Here is a 6140-nt window from a genome sequence, read left to right as displayed (position 1 = left end):
AGATAATCACCTTACACCCAGGTGTTTATTGGAACCCTGCGGGGGAGAGAAATGAGTCCGAGGTCCCATTATCCACAGCCCATACCAGTATGGCCGGATCATTAGCGCGAGCCGGAGCCACCGTGCACTAATCCTACCTGTGCGTGAGTGACGTAGTATGCGCAGCTATGGCCGGAGGGAGGGCCTTTATGATTCATTTACCTATACACTCATCCGCGTGGGTTCGTTCACACTGGGTCACAGCGAAGAGACATGCTACTTAAAACAACGAGGATTACGAAGCGTAGGAGTCACAAGTCACCAATACTAGCAGGTAAAATATTTTAAGAGTGCCTAATCTGGAGAAGCACTAAGTCAGGATTTAAAACGTACCACGGTGGTTGGGTCTGGCTTTACTAATAAGAATGTATTTCTACCCAAACAAACCCTTTTAGCAACATTAGGATAACAAAAGCCTGGGGAAAAACATAGCATTCTAACCTATACCATGCACTTTGCATGCAGCTCTTTAATGACAGTTCATGGGTCAATGTGCTATATTAGGATTGTAATTTTTGAGCTGCAAGTAACAATAGGATGTATGTGGCAAAAGAAGGAACCAACTGAGCTAGCCACCTAAAATGCAGTTCTGTGTTGTGCATGGAACAATTTCTCTGCAACAGGGACATTAACCCTCTCTGCTACTTTCTAATGAGTTTTAACTCCCACTAGACCAACCTCTGATCTGTCTCCAGTAGGAACATTAATCACCAGAGTTATCTTGACATTTACATTCTTGCCTGAAAACTGCTAGGCACACAAGGAACTCTGCAGCAGCTTTTAAACCCAAGTGTTTTCCAAACACAGCGCCCCCTTGAGTTCAGTGCCAGATACAGCTGCACCAGTTGCACTGCCCTAAAGCCGGCCCTGGTTGCTGGTTGGGGCCAACAACACTCATTTTTTGGGACTGGCACTTATTTTCCTCTTCGGACATTTCCCAAGAGCAAGAGAGGAAAAAAAAAAAACATCCAGTAAAGAAGGAAGAAGAGCAAGACAGAAAAATCGTTACCAAGGGAGAAAACAGAAAAGTGCTGCAAAGAGATAAAGGGGCAAAGAGTGTCTGGTAGTGGTTTACAGAAACCTGAGATGGATGCAGCCCTAGCAGCCTAAATATCTGGCTTCTGAGCAGCAATTTTGGACACTGGCCCTCATTACTGTACAAACTAAGCACTGGCTGTCACCTATAGCCTTAATAGCTGATTAGAGTTGCACTATGTTGGCATGCAAGTAGACATTGTATCAGAAAGTGTGCTGTAAATCCCTTCAGGAGTTCTTGACACATTAAAAAAAAACAATTAAATTCATTGATGACACATACATTAAAAAGTGAGTAAAGCAAAAAAACAGTGAAAATCTCCAATGACATACCTCATGGTCGTCTTCTGGAAGACCCAGTATGACCGACGGACCCGAAAGACCGACAAGCTGTGGTTTCCCACCTGCAGGATTATGATAGAAATCCAGGGCTGGTAGTGCTGGCATGGCGGGTCAAGATGGCAGCATGTATGACCCATAGCAGAGCCTGTGAAGCATACCACCACAGTGATAGCATCTCCAGGTCGTGCGTGCACCCTGTGGCATGCACCATGTTGTGCATGCCACACAGTGCAGAATTCAAAGTGCAGGCATAGGGGGACACAACATGTGCCCCCAAGCACAATGCCCAATGGGCAAACAACCCCCGGGGCCTCTGCGTTACTGCTGACCTGTTTATGGCGGCCATGAACATCTCGTCTGTAAGGCAGGTCGTAATCTGCACAGCAGTGCTTGGAATGGCGCCGCCACTGTGGCATCAGGATCCAGGACCTGGTGGGGGCAGCGCTGTTGAGGCGGTGTGACTGTCCAACTCATAATCTGGCAGTCAGACTGTCAGACATGTGGCGGTCAGACCGCCACCGACAGCTGCGTGGCAGTCCAACTGTAGGGGTCATAATCAGGCCCGTATTATTTAAAGCAACCAGATTTTCAGTCATTTTCTGAACAGCGCTTCTTCCTATGTAAGCCACAACCTGGATGTAAGACCATTCCAAAGTTTTACCACTAGGAAGGAGAAGTAAAGACCACCCATCCTCACTTTTTGCACTTTCAACATTTCAACTAATTTAAGGGAAGATAATCTAAGCGATCGCCTAGGCATATGAGGACGGATCAAGGGAAACAGAATTTGAAGGCGTTTTTAAGATGAGCCCATAGGCAAGGCAAAGTGACTTAAATTGAATTCTGCACGAGACAAGGAGCCAATGCAAGGCCACCAAGGACTAAATACCAATTAATTTATTGGTATTCTCAAAAGCAGCCTCGCGCCTGCATTCTGGATTACCTGGAGTCTTTTCAAAACATAAAGTGGGCAATCCAGGTAAAGAGAATTTCCCTAATCCTATCAGGAAAGAATCAGTGCCTGCACCACGCTTCTCGTTAAGTGCAGTCAGAAGAGATCAAGGGTTTTTCAAGTACTCTCATACTGCCAAAACATGTGAAGAGAATTTTATCAATGTGAGTCTCAAAGATGAGACTTTCATTGAGCCAAAAGCCCAAGTTTTTAATAATTGGTTTAGGCTGAGGACGACTACAGAAAGATTCGGTCCAGCGAACCAATGCCCATAGAGTGAGGTTGTTACCAACCATCAACACCTCTGTTTTATCACCATTAAGTTTCAAACAAAATTGGGCCATTCAGTCAGCAACCTCATTTAGGCAAGACTCCAGTTGAACCACGTTACAGTGGTTATCCTGGGAAAGAGAGATGATAATTTGTTTATCATCTGCATATGAAACAATGGATATACCATAATGTGACACAATCTCCACTAGAGGGCTAACATATCCATTAAAGAGCGTGAGACTCAGTGAAGAGTCCTGAGGGACCCCACACTTAAGAGGGAAAGTAGCCCAATGAAATAGTGTCAATAATGTCATAGAAAATGTTAGGCGTTATGTAATATGTGAGGTCATAATTTCAGTTTTTTTAACATAAACAAATATTTTATAACCACACGTAACTATACCAACCCCCTGGCACGTGTGGTAAATTTTGATTACCTAGACTTAATTTAGTGGAGAAGTGTAGCTCACTGGTTAGAGCAGGCATACCCTGAAGCAGAGGTCAGACCCGGGACCAGGGTTCGATTCCCGACGCGGCAGGGTCTGGAGCCCAATTGTCCACGGACTTGATAATTCTCGCTTCGGTGCCTACTCTAAGCATGAGTTCACACTAGGCAGCTCTGGGCAACTAGCTTGCTTAATCTCCACAACGGCCCCCCCGCGGCGGGATGCCTGGCTTTCACCTTGGGGATGCCCAGTATGGATTATCTCACAGGGAAAAACCAGGACGGGTTCCCAATGCAAGCGCTGGGATGCCCAAGGGTAACCGTGCGCGATATAAAACTCCTAATAATAATTTATGCGGTAAAATACAATACGAATAACTCAGTAAAAATAAGAGGCAGAATCCGTGGTATTCGAGGGTATAATAGGGTATTTATTCCTTACAAAGGAATGATGGTTCGAACCAGGCAATCGAGTTCCGTCACCACGAAGGTTCAGGAAGGGATCAGCAAAACATTATTGACAGGTTAAAGCATATATAGTAATGCATTACAGTAAAGACAGATGCAGGAGGCGTAACAACTGATAAGAATACACATACGTAATAGAAAAGGCGTTACAATAGGCGTGCATAGAGGCGTATACTAAAAACGTCATTATGATGGTGACACAAATGGGTGGATCCATAAGAGAATCCTGCAAAGTCAGCAAAAATACATGACAGAGATGCGCGCGCAGCCGCATGACGTGTGATTGACGTGTAACTAGAGGGTGAAGGGAACTTGACATTTAGCCCTACATGAGGAGACAGAAGTCTGGGGTGTCAGGACAACCTAGTCCTAAATCATATCTAATATCTTGTGTTTAAAGAACTATATTATCTGGAAGGAAAAGTCTTTTCGGACAGATCCTATTCTATACTGACTGCTAGTGCGTGTACAAGCGTCTAAGTGTCTACATGAGATGCGAGGGGGGCATGGGCCTACCATGGTAACGAGAGTCATGAATTACTTGCACGGAGACAGTAAGGCCGGGCCCTTTGCTCTGCAGCTAGAGGGATGTTTACCTAAGCTACTTAGACAGGAATGCATTTCTTGAGGAGCGGAACAGATAATTTGAAGGCTGAATACAGTTTTTGGCCGGCAACAGGCCGGGCATAGGCACCGTTAGCCGCGCAGGAAGTAAGACAAAGTTCATGGATACAGATGCAGGTCCAGGCTGGAGCATTTCAGAGACAGAAGCAGAAAAAGGCTCGATGGCAGAATTCAGGGCCTACCTTGCCAGAGCTGGAAAACGTGAGAAGTATACCATATAAAGACGGTGGCAAGGCATACTTAGGAACGGAATATCTGACCCATTCATGGCAGATCTGAAAGAGGACATATTAACGTTGGACACAATTGTATTTGCGTCTTCATAGCTTGAAGTGGAGGGAACATACATGTACTTGTAGCATGTACATGGAGCCGTTGGGGTCTAGATAGGGGACACAATTGACCATAAAAATTCATATTTCCTCATTCCCTCCTTGTCCCCTACGGACCCTCATGAAATATCGATCTTCAGGAATCCATCAATCTGTTCATGTAACATCATTTGCTCTTCTTTCTTCTTCCGGGATCTTGAATGAAAATTTGAACGTGGAATACACGATGTGGCACACAGGCCGCAAATCGCTGGTCCACATTGTAGACATAGGCAACAACTGAAGACTATGAGAAGGCCAATACCTAGGAAGGATAGGACTTTCCATCCCCAGGCTGACAACACGCTCCAGAACCAACCGGACCATGTCCAGGTGCCTGCATTCTGATGTATCTGGTTTGCAATCTTGTGAAGACGAGTTATGGCTTTATATATGGATGGCACGTTTTCTGGGATGAAAACACAGCAACTTGATCCGATGACCCTACAAGCTCCGCCCCTATCTGCTAGGATGACGTCAAGGACAAGACGATTTTGGAGAACAACAATCCGCATCGCAGACTGTTCCTCTGTTAGGTTGCCTAGGGCAGAGGTAGTTTCATTCACTACTGCTTCAAGGGTTCTGGTTAATCTACGTATCAGTTTACTGTTTGAGACAACACCTATGTAAGGAAAGAGACCTTTATTGAAGTCTGTATATTGTTCCCATGCTGTTTCGGTGTAGTCAACAATCGGGATATCTCTCTGGGGTCTATGGTGTACTAGATTGGTATTTCTATGATAATCAGGAGGGGCTAGGAAAACAGGTGGCAGAAGGAATGCAATGTAACAGGTACCATCCCAATCTAGGGGTAGGCGTATATATGCGGTATGACCACATATGAAGTAGGAATGACGGGAAGCTCTAAATGTAGACTTGCCTTTATCACTGAATTCGATCACAGTAGTACATTTACTATGACCCAGGTGTACTGAACCATTCTTTCTTACACAGAATTCACCTTTGACGGGTAATACGGACATAGCAGGCAAGACTAGTGTAGCTTCAGATTCAACATTTAGAATCATGACGTTAAGTGTAAAATTACCTAATCCATATACTTCATTTTCTAGGTCAGTTCCTGTTCCTTTGGGAAGTCCCTCCTTGTTAGGATGACAGGCTTTAAGCAAAACTAAGTTCAGGTTTCCCCATACCCAGTTGCTTTGGTAAACTACAGTGTTTGAATCTAAAGAGTTAATCAAACTAAACCATGCTCCACAGGAACCATTGTGTGTAAATGGGTACGGAAAGAGAGGCAGAACTCCTTTGTATTTCTGATAGGGAGGGAGTCGGCCACATATCCAACAATTTGTAGCATTGCTAGTTTGATGGAAATGGTGTAACATACTAATGAATGTGTTGTTGCGCAGCGCAAATCTATAGGACAACTCATGTGGAGGTAGTTCACTAAAAGAATGTTCGGCAGTAACATTGTAATCACGCTTGAAAATAGGATAGTACATATGTAACAGTATACTTGCAACAATAATAAAAAGACTTAGGAAAAACATAATCAACAATGTCACTATACAGTGACTATGAAGTGATTTACAGTATGCATGTTTCTTGAGCTGTTTCTGTCTATTTTTCT

The 6140-nt window shown here is 44.3% G+C and overlaps 1 long non-coding RNA gene across 1 annotated transcript in view; it reads left to right on the top strand.

Annotated features, from left to right (window-relative positions):
• Positions 1 to 236: 236 nt before the first annotated feature.
• Positions 237 to 6140, top strand: part of LOC146809461 (uncharacterized) — a 105903-nt gene continuing 99999 nt past the window's right edge. The window contains exon 1 of the long non-coding RNA XR_014965551.1: positions 237 to 313. This is a non-coding gene — a long non-coding RNA (uncharacterized LOC146809461). The remainder of the gene's footprint in view (positions 314 to 6140) is intronic.

This window comes from Triturus cristatus, chromosome 7, assembly GCF_964204655.1.
Source record: "Triturus cristatus chromosome 7, aTriCri1.1, whole genome shotgun sequence".
NCBI lineage: Eukaryota > Metazoa > Chordata > Amphibia > Caudata > Salamandridae > Triturus > Triturus cristatus.
This window is presented reverse-complemented; position numbering and strand designations above follow the sequence as displayed.